The sequence below is a fragment of the Tubulanus polymorphus genome, chromosome 3, assembly GCF_964204645.1.
Source record: "Tubulanus polymorphus chromosome 3, tnTubPoly1.2, whole genome shotgun sequence".
NCBI classification, from domain to species: domain Eukaryota; kingdom Metazoa; phylum Nemertea; class Palaeonemertea; order Tubulaniformes; family Tubulanidae; genus Tubulanus; species Tubulanus polymorphus.
In genome coordinates, this window is record NC_134027.1 from 22,813,950 (window position 1) to 22,825,537 (window position 11,588).

The following is an 11,588-nucleotide window of genomic DNA, read 5'->3' on the forward strand; positions in this document are numbered from 1 at the left end:
GACACCTAAGACAACACCTCCGATCAATCCAACATTGGTAGTAACTGAGCGGATAAGAAAATGGGGCAAGCTCTGATAAAAGCAAGTGTCAATCCGTCTGGTTTTCACCAGACACAATTTTCGTTGAAAATAAACTAGAAATGTACTGAAAACAATAGATATTTATCTATCTTATGCATTCATCAATTTTTCAGTTTATCTTTGTACTCAATGTTTGGATCGTGGTCAATTATTTAGTTTATCCAGGGAAGTGTGATGACACTTCCCTGGTTTATCTTTATATCCAACGCTCGGATAGTGGTTTGCCGCGGCTAACATTACTGGGTAGCTCAGTAAACTCGCACATCGGAACGGCATGTGTAGCCGCTCTATAGCAGCCAGCAGGACTCGAACCCAGCACTGGTATGTGAACAGCAACTCGATCACTGACCTACGGAGTACGCTTCAAACTATGAGCGGTAGTTTGAACGGTTCGAATCCCGGGATTAATACACGATTATCATAAGACGCTTCATTAATCCGCGGTTACATCGAATAAACGAGACAACCACTGAATGAAGGCGTGTGGTTTTAAACGGATCACCGCGGTCAAACGGTGGATTAACCAAAAAGCCGTGGATTAAAGAAACCCATCAATAAAGGCATTTGGATTTTTGTTCATAACGTCGACCATGTGACCAAACAAAATGGCGCTATCGTGTGAACGAGAATTCGCTCTTGTCGCGATTATTCATTTGCTACTAAAACGACGCCGTCGTCGACGACGAAGAATCCACAAGAGGAATAGAAAAAAGTTAATGTTATATCATCGGCGATCTTACCACCGCCCGAGCCAATATAGGATTTAGGAAGCAAGGATATCATAATTCGACAGTAGCCTCTTAAACACAGAGCAGAACTCTATGTATACCTGGCTGGAACAGAAATATGTAGCCTATCTACCTGGAATTTCAATCTGATGGCTCAGAATCACGTCGCTACTCTCAGTTACAATCAGTTGGTAACTGTATGCTCGATCGGGATCGATTTTAATCTCGATACTAATCGGATCACCGGTAGTTTCTTGTTTCGTAGAATTAAAACATTCGTTCGTATTTTTGACACAGTATTTCACGTAGACGCTGTAATTCGACGGAAACGACGACAATTTTATCAGGATACTATTTCCTTTCTGTGTTACTGTCGCTTGCTCCAATGCGGTGTTTATAGCGCTTGGAAAAGCTGAAAAAAATGAGAAAAAATAGAAACAATCGTGGCCATCATCTATTCGGAACGAGTGCGTACCGGAATCCGATATTAGTATCAGTCCTGAAAATGCCGACATCTTTGAAAACACAATGATGATATCGGTGAAATTAAACGATAGGATCATTCGGAGCAGCTCATCATCGACGGTAACAAACAGTTGAACCAAATGAGAAACAGGGGCCGGTTGCATAGTCATGGCTTAGACTTAAGACCAGTCTAAGACCAACTTAGTTCTATAGCCAATCTAACAACTTAAGACCAGTCTTAAGATTTAAGACCACTTTTTGACTGAAGGACTGTGCAACTGGCCCCTGAAATATTCAAGTAATCTACAGCGCTGAAGAATGATAATTGACTCGTGTATCTTATGCTCTCCAATTAATGTGACTATAAGAAAGTTCAGTATCTTACCATTTGTTCTAGTTGTAACTATATCTGTGAATGGACTTGTATTAACACCGGGATTTAAGTTGATACTTTTCACTTTGAACTGATAATCAGTTGCTGGTTTTAACCCGGTTATTTTTGTTTGCACCAGTTTTCTATAACCGGGGTCGGGTATTTCAGCTTTATTCACGAATTGTGTAACACCCGAAGCCCTGTAACTGACGGTGAACGTTTGTTTGGAATCTCCCTCGATTTCTGATACCCAACTCAGCGTGACTGATACCGCTGTCTTAGCAATAACTGTCAGATGTGATGGTGTTTGTGGAGGTCCTGGAATAAATAAACAAACACACGACGATATTCGTAGGATAAGTCACATGCAGCGTTGAATAGGATTCCACGTTCAGCAAAATGTAGTCTGATATAAACATTGTGTTGAGGTTAAATCTGAAGCCTGTGCTCGGCACTCCTTCAGTTACACGACACTTTGGAACGACTAGAAGAAGTTTCTCTGAAAGAATTTTGGGTTGTAATCGATCAGCGTGTTTCAGAAGAATTTCTAGAGGTGGTAAATTATGCATGTTAGGTGTGCAATTCTAATGAAAATTATTCGAAATAGTAAATCATTCTTACTAGTGTCTATGAATTTCAGTGTTATTTCTACGCTACCAACTGAATTCTTGAGTCTAGACGAATAAGATCCATAATCAGACGCCTGAACTGATTGTATGATGACGTTCCACTGCGTTAAACTGGTACTTTTCATTACATGTCTGCCATTGGTTGAGTTATGACTGCAATTTAAAGTTGTCGCTGATGGATTCGCGTCGAAGTTAATCGTAAATTTTGCAGTTTCTTCTATTTTCGCGGCAACGGGTTCGACATTTTCTGAGAGCTTAGGTGCATCTATTGCAAAAGGAAACATGTTTGGTGAAACTGTTTTGAACCGTCTGAAAACGATTCCAATAAAAAATAGCGAGGTTATCTGGACCCAATAAGATGTATGTATTCATTCTCTGCTGCCTTTCTAAATAAAGACTTAGATTGAACATCGACAGTAGTGATATAACTGGTAGTAAAACCTCCTGTATTTGTCACTGTGCATCTGTATTCTCCAGTATCAGTTTTTGATAAATTGTCTAGTGCAAGATGATCATTTCCAGATCTTGCGATTAACTCCCATATACTCGGTACAGTCGAGTTGAATTGTCACTTGTAAGTGTAACTATCAGGGTTTCCACCAGATGGTTCACAGTTCAACCGAATTGAATTGCCTTCTGTAACTACAGACTTTACTGGAGTCAGCGAAACAAAATCAGCCGGATCTGTAGAATAGAACCAAGTACTTATTATACAAGAATAAAGAATATTGTGAAAATACAACTTGTTTGATACAATTGAAAGAACGATACTTTAGGTGTTTTGAATAACGGTTAATAACGCGCTAATTTACACTTACACAATATAGACAATGTCGTGGAGTTGGTGACACCATTAACAGGATGACTGCTCTGATAAGCTGTACATCTATATTGTCTTCCATTCTTACCCTTATCAGTTGGAACTACAAGACTACTGGTAGATATCAGTCCACTGTGGATTACTGCTGGATTGGGCGAAATATTTATCCACGTTGTCGTGCCAGAGCTGTACGCCCACATAATTGTAGACACCGGGTTTTGGAGTCAGTTATAGTCAGTCACGTGAAAGGGATGAAAAGGCGATTCTTTACTTACAGTGAACGGTTATTGTTGTGTCATTGTTAAGATTTCCAGTTTGACATCTGTATCGAGCCTGATTCATAGTTTTAGTTGCAGTAATAGATACTGTACTATTAGCCACAAACCCGTGATTGGCGGCACTTGTTTGACTCGTAGCTGGTTGAGAGACAAGTAGTGTCCATGTTGTAGAGGAATATATGAACCACTGAATCTGTACAGCCGGGTTTGACGAGTCAGTTCTACACTCTATCTGTTGATTATCGTTTACTAATACATAATCTGCCGGTTTCTTATCAATTGTCAACTTTGTTGCTTGAACTAAAAATGAATTCATTTCTATTGATGTGGCTGTTTTCGACAATACGAGGAGCAATTTTTGTTGTTATTATTAAATGAAATGAACCATGGAAATGCACATAATGATTACTTCTACTGAAACTACTGTAGTTTTGGACGAAATGATGGATCATCGTAAAAACGTTACATGTCCAACACTTACACAATATAGACAATGCAGCCGTGGAGTTGTCGACACCATTAACAGGTTGATTGTTCTGATAAGCTGTACATCTGTATTGTCTTCGATTCTTATCCTTATCAGTTGGTACTACTAGACTACTGGTAGATATCTGTCCGCTGTGAGATCCGGTTTTATGATTTACTTCTGGGTTGAGTAAAATATACATCCACATCGTCCCAGAGCTGTACGCCCAAACAATCGTAGACACCGGGTTACTGGAGTCAGTTGTACACGTCAGAGTTTTCGATGTACCGTGAACAACTGGACCGTTTGGAATTTCAGTCAGTGTAATTGACTCGGGTGGAACTGTAAATGAACATTGAAAGCCATGATTTATACTTCATTAAACGTCACGTGAAAGATATGAAAAAGTGATTCTTTACTTACAGTGAACGGTAATTGTTGTATCCTTGAAGAGATATCCAGTTTGACATCTGTATCGAACTTGATTCATAGTTTTAGTTGCAGTAATAGATAATGTACTAGTAGCCACAAACCCGTGATTGGTTCCAGTAGTTTGAATCGTAGCTGGCTGAGAGTCAAGTAGTGTCAATGTTGCAGAGGATGTGAACCACTGAAACCATTGAATCTGTACAGCCGGGTTTGACGAGTCTGTTTTACACTCTATCTGTTGATTATTGTTTACTAACACATAATCTTCCGGTTTCTTTAGTGGCATTGTCAGTGTTGTTGCTGAGACTAAAAAGAAATTGATACCATTTTTGTCCAAATTCAGGGGGTGGGGGACGTTGACGTTGCAAACGGCAGAATAACATTCACTTCATGAGAATAATGAGTGATTTGTACACTATCTGATCTGTAGTACTTCTGTTTTTGAACCAAAGCGTACCTGAATAAACTAAAGAGCATAACGATTTATTTATTAACTATCCGTAGTACTTACAGGTGACATTCAATTTGACTTTATTAGAAATCACTGGTATCGGTATACCAGCCCCAGTAGCTGTACATTGATATTCTGCCTGGTTATCTGTTCTAGTGACGGATGTTGAATATTTCAAAGGGCTAACTCCCTGTTTGACAGTGCTGCCCCCTGGTGTTCTAGTTATGGCGAGGTTCGGTACCGGGTTACCGCCAGTAGTTGTACATGTTAAATCAACAGATGTTGATTCCTGAACGGATGACGTCGGTCCTTGTAATGTTACACTAGCAGGCGGGTCTGAAATGAGGGACATTAAATTTGTATTAAAAAATCTTATCATTCTAACGTACATTGAGATTGCGAGAAACACAATAAGGTGGAATTTTGTCACCTCTCCTTTTTTGTATATATTTAAATGACCTTAGTGTCAAACTCAATTCTTTCAATATTGGCTGCATAAACTATGGTACTCTAATAAATCATTTAATATATGCCGACGACATTTGCATTTTTTGTCCGTCTGCAAAGGGTCTACAAACTCTAATCAATATGTAATAACTATGCAAGCCAGCATGACATAACATTTAATATAGATAAAACTCAGTGTATAGTTTTTAAGCCATCTGGCTTCGTTTTCTATGGCAATGTTGTGCCGCCAGTGTATATGAATAATTGCCTCATAAAATATGTAAATGATGTAAAATATCTAGGATATTACATTTCATCTGCTTTATCTGATGATGCAGACATGATTAATCAAAGCAAATTGCTCTGCATCCGTGCAAACTCTATTATCCGTAAATTTTCTTCCTGCAGCAATGTTGTGAAAAACAAACTGTTTTCTAGCTATTGTACGCCCTTTTATAGTATGCCTATTTGGTCAAATTTTTCTAAACAAACTTACAACCGCTTACGTGTGTGTTTCAATAATGCGTTCAGGCGCCTGCATCATTTTGAACCGGGGTGTAGGGCTTCCGCAATGTTTTTCAATAATCATGTGAAAAGCTTCGGCGAGATTTACCGCAAAATAGTCTACTCTATTGAATCCGGTATTCTGTCTCATCCAAACACTCTTGTTCAATTGATCTCTAGCTCAATTTCATTCTACTTTTCATCACTATTTAAAACATCGGACAGTATACTGTACACATAATAAAGTCGTGTCCTTAAAACAGTGCTATGTATTTTGTATATTTATCATAATAATATTTTTGTAAAAAAAAAAATTGTTATATGGACTTATGTCTGAAATAAAACATAATAAAAGAAAAAAAATAATAATAATTGTCTCTTACGTAGAGCGCTATTCCAGGGACGAGGTCCTTGTTCACTGCGTTGTCCCTCTATGCCCTCACAAATAAAAAGGACTTCAGGGAAGGTTTGAACTGATCGATATTGTCTATAAGTTTGATTTTGTGTGGTAACAGATTCCAAAATTTAGCACCATACACTGTAAAGCTCCTATCACCAAGACATGATTTTGTCCTCCTTAAATCAACGACTAAACCAGATGACGATCTGGTGGTTCTTGCGGACTGTTTCAGAACAATGAGGTCTTGAAGGTATTTAGGAGCCGCACCATGGATACACTTAAATAATTGAAGTGCAATCTTATAGACAATCCTTTCTCTGACTGGCAACCAGTGAAGCTCATGTAATGTTGGTGTGATGTGTTGAAACTTCTTAACCTTGCACACAACTCATGCAGCTGAGTTTTGCACACTTTTGGAGTGGAGCTAGCATGTTGCTAGGAAGGCCAGCTAAGATCCCATTATTACAGTCGATTCGCGAAGTTACAAATGCATGTATCAACCGCTCGGTACTAAACCTGTCCAGGTATTTTCTAAGGCGGCCGATACGGTACAGATTTGCGAACGCCGATTTGCAAACAGACTTTACATGTATGTCTATTTTCACATGTTTATCAATAATGACACCGAGATCTTTTACACAGTCTGACGTTGGTATCCAAACACCATCAACACAGATCCCAGTCACGGAACCGATTCTACGCGACGATACTAGATTAACGACATCAGTCTTCGGAGCATTTAGGGATAGTTTATTTTCGAACAACCAACTCTTAATTTCACCGACGCAGTATTCTACACTCGAAACCATTTCTATGGTCTCTTTCCTATCTCCACACTTTGCAGCAGACTCAAGTTGATTGTCACCTGCATACAATTGGTACTGGACATCATTTTCACGCATCACATCACCTAATGGGATGGTATAAATGGTAAAAAGTATAGGTCCGAGCACGGACCCCCGCGGAACTCCACACTCTACAGGTGTAGGACGTGAACATTCATTAGCAACCATTACAGACTGATTCCTCTTAGACAGATAAGAGGCAAACCACTGTAGTACAGAGTCCTTCATGCCGCAGGATCTCCTGAGCCGATTTAACAATATTCCGTGATCGACCGTATCAAAAGCAGCAGACAAGTCCAATAACACCAATAGGAACTCGTTGCCTTCATCAAGAGAACACAAAATATCATTCATGACACGAAGGAGAACTGTCTCTGTGCTATGGCCTTGTCGGTACTAAGCCGATTGATTGGGATCATAAAGACAGTTTGAAGATAAATGCCTCGTGAGGCGAGACGCAATTATCCGCTCGATTAATTTCGACAGGTATGTTAGATTTGAAACTGGACGATAATTAGCGAGAACTCGCTTGTCCAATGTAGGTTTCTTTAGAAGTGGCTTCACTAAAGCAGACTTCAATGCGATTGGCATTCGACCAGATGATAATGATGTGTTTACTATTCGCATAAGAACAGGCAACAGCAGATCAACACACTTTTTTAGTAGACTTGTGGGTAATAGGTCAAGGGAGCACCCCTTTGCCGGTAACGAGAGAATCAAAGTCCTAATTTCAGCCTCTGACGCTGGACTAAAATCGGAAAGCGGCGGCACCTCAGCGACTGGTTCAGTCTACCGGTAAACCTTCATTGAGCTCTAGACGGATCCTGCCTATCTTCTCGTTGAAGAATAGACTAAATCGTTCAGCTAACTGTTGTGGATCAGAATGATCTGGCAGCGGGGAGATAGCATTCTTGCCAAGGAGATCACTAACTATCCGAAATAAGTCTTTGCTACAACTAGACGTGATCTTGCAACTATAAAAATCTGTTTCGCTTTCTCGACCAAATGGCAAACTATATTCGACTGTGCACGATAGAGTTGGCGATTTATCACAGTGCGATCCTTTCGCCACTTCCTCTCAAGATTACGACGAATGGCTCTAGCTTCGCTGATCTCAGGTGCGAACCACGGAGCTTTATCCCTCACCACAATAGTACGAGATATTTCTGGAGCATGCTTATCTACTAAAGGTCTCAGGATGTTGTTATATTCATCCACTAACTTATTCAAGTCACTACTTGGCGCTGTGATGAGATCTGATGACATGATATCTTCACCGAACTGCACTGAGTCGATTTTACCAAGCTTTCTGTAGGCAACTTTCTTCCTCTCTGGAGCAGGTTTACTGAGATTAAATCCACAGTGCACTGGAAAATGGTCAGATTGTAGAGACGGCTCAATGAGAACATCCCTAATCAATGATGGATCATTGTCTCTGGTTACGAGTAGGTCAATAATATGACCACTAACATGAGTGCTTTCCAAAAACATGCTGAGCGGCACCGAAGGACTCGAGGAGCTGGTTATATTTTATCACTCCGGGATCTGCAACCTTGTCCATATGAATATTGAAATCCCCGGTGATGATAAAATGCTTATAGGTGGCAGCTACTTTTTCCAAAAGGGAGGCAAATTCATTGATGAACTCACTAAGGAATCGCGGGTACGGGTTAGGTCTGTATACAATGACTATGTAAATCGATTCCGACTTATGTAAAACAGACAATTCAAGGCACTCAAAGAAACTATATAGAGAACTTCCATGATGTTTCACTTTCATGCCCCCACGGACAAGGGCAGCAACTCCACCTCCACGCTTTGATGATCTAAACTGTTGCACCAAAGTTAAACCTTGCAGTTGATTTGTAGTGCTTGATATAGTCACATTGTCTGTTTCCCACCACTGAGCAAAGTCTCAGTGAGAATAAAGATATCAGTTCTTCTATCTATAATTGATTCACACAATGCGGCTACTTTCTGTGTTATTGATCTAGCATTCCAGTTAGTCAGTTTTATTAACTCCACTTTTCTCGCAACATGTCTCCCTGCTCGTGTTGAACGCCTGGTTGAGGACCTTTTAAAGAGATTAATAGCCTTCAAGGAAGTAACATGGCTAGTGTTCTGGTAGACTGCACGCGATTTTATATCTAGTAATTCCTCTCTGGTATACATGTAAGTCATGGTGTCATGTATGAAAGTCCACAATACTAAACAGATACAGTCTATGTCCTTGTCACAAATATGGCTGCCATTCTAGAATCCAAAATGTATTCCAGAAAAACTGCACCACACAAACAGACAGTGTTCTGATATGAGCTGAGTTGTAGTAGTTATCAATTCCAGCTCTTGGACACTTCACAAAAATTGTCAGACAGTTTATCACTAGTTCTGTAACCTAACTTAGTAAAAAATTTGCAATATCCTGGAGAGACTCAAGGAGCAGCTACCAAGCGCTACACTTGACACTTGACACTTGACCAATTAGACCAACCAACAAGCAATGATGCTACAGTTACAAATACATGATTATATTAATGACGATGGTATCTCGTTTTCCGTGAGTGCTCGGTAAATTCCGTCAATCTCCGATTAGGTCCTCACATCACTCGCCACCCTCATGTGACTCGGACCAAATCGTCTCCGTATGATCGCGGCTAAACATTAGATAAACTGCCTAACTTTGGGGTGTCATAGATCCGAACCCAGTTATTACTGAACCAGGTTGCTTTTTACCAGCACGGAATATTTTTCATCGTAAAATATGTATTGACCCCGTCATATATTTGATTGGTAGATTTCGTTTTGTTTTCGATCTTGGTGTCCCTTACAAACCTACCACACCTGCCCCGCGATCGAAACAGGGGGTTTGTTATCGGCCCCGAATGACCACACAAACTGTGAAGTGAGAACTCTCGTATTTATGAGTGTGGTTTGTGTGAAAGCGATGCGCGATTATTTCAGTAAAATATTCCAGAAAGATTCACCTATATCTACATAAATATGTATGAATAGAGAAAGAATTTAGTACCGAAGGCTTAACAAAACTTTATCTTATAAGATATGAGAATTAAATTCAATTCACTCCTCTGCGACCGATGTTGAACACATCTATTCAAATGTTCCACGATGGTTAATAAGCTGAACAGCATTCAACAGAGATGATATAATGATAACTTGGTGAAACGTGACTTGATTGGTCGGATATACTCGGCAGGAGTCTGATGTAACAATGGTCCAATTTACTTCAATTTATCATTTAACAGATCGTCCAACATGATCCATACAGCAGTCGAAAATGTTCGCTAATAGTGACAATACGACAAGTGGCCCGGTCCTGCAGCTCAGCGCTTGTCAGAGAGTCCAAACTCATCCGGTTAATGTCAAATCAAAATTCAATGTTCTAATGTATTTGGGATGTTATCTACCGGCGTGTGTTTTAGGTATAACATTCAACGCATTCACGCTGTTAGTTCTAAAACGGTTTAAATCTGATGTTTATTTTCTCATCAAAATTCTCGCTATAAACGACCTGTTGTTTATGATCGCTACATTCATTCTTTATCCGCTGAGAACTGCGTACATTTACGCCGTTTTAGGAGATATTCTTTTTCGGGTAAACAGCGACTGGAATTTCGGGTGGATTTTTATTTCAATATCTTTGCCGTTTTTCTATATATTTCAGATGACACGTAACTGGTGCACTGTACTGCTCAGTCTAGAGCGGTTAATCGTCGTATTGTTTCCAATGAAATCTCGTAGAATTCCAAGAAAGCTGATCGCACAGGGCGCAATGTTTTTAATTTTTTTGTTGGGTTTTTGTGGTCATTTAGGTCAATTTATACCCCGCAAACAACTTGGATTCCTGAACTGTCCTGACTATTGGCCTTATATCACAGTACGGCGTCGATTTATACGGTACAATTTTAAAATAAGTGTCTGGGTTTATACAGTTTCTGAGTATATTTTTTTCTTTGTTTTCACTGTCTCGATTCCACTTTTCATGCTGGTTTTCATTAATGTTATTCTTATTTCGTCGACATTTTACCGTCGGGTTACTCGACGTTCACAACTCGGTGTAACTGATGAATCGTCTAGAAGGGAAATGAGGGTTTTAAGGATGGTTTTATCAGTTGTTTTATTGTTTATTATTTGCGAAGGTTTGGGCTTTGTGGATCGTAAACGAAATTGGTTCCCCATAAAGGAAATCGGTTTTTCTTTTAGATTAATCGCATTGGCATTTTCTATTGTTGATTCATCCGTAAATGTCATTATATATTGTGTGACAAATGACAAATTCAGAAAGTCGTCCGTTGACATTCTTAGTAAAGCCTGTCCTAGAAAAGTTTCTTGTTTTCGATGAATAGCTAGCGTGAGTTGAGATGAGACAATCCTACGGTGGAACTCGCTTCGGATTTCCTTTTAGTTCGGATGAAATATTCGGTCCACCTAAACAGAAATCTTTAGTAAAAGGCGAAAGATTTAAACGTTTTTTTTTTACATATGAACTTTATATTACAAAAGGAAAGCTCCATAACAACTACATCACACCCACTGGAGTCAGGTGGGGGACTGGAGGTGTTTTCATCATATTCCAAGTAATCATAAATGTATATTTAATTCTCTTCAATTCGATTTAAACGTTATTCATTAACACTGGTTTGTAACAGTCGTA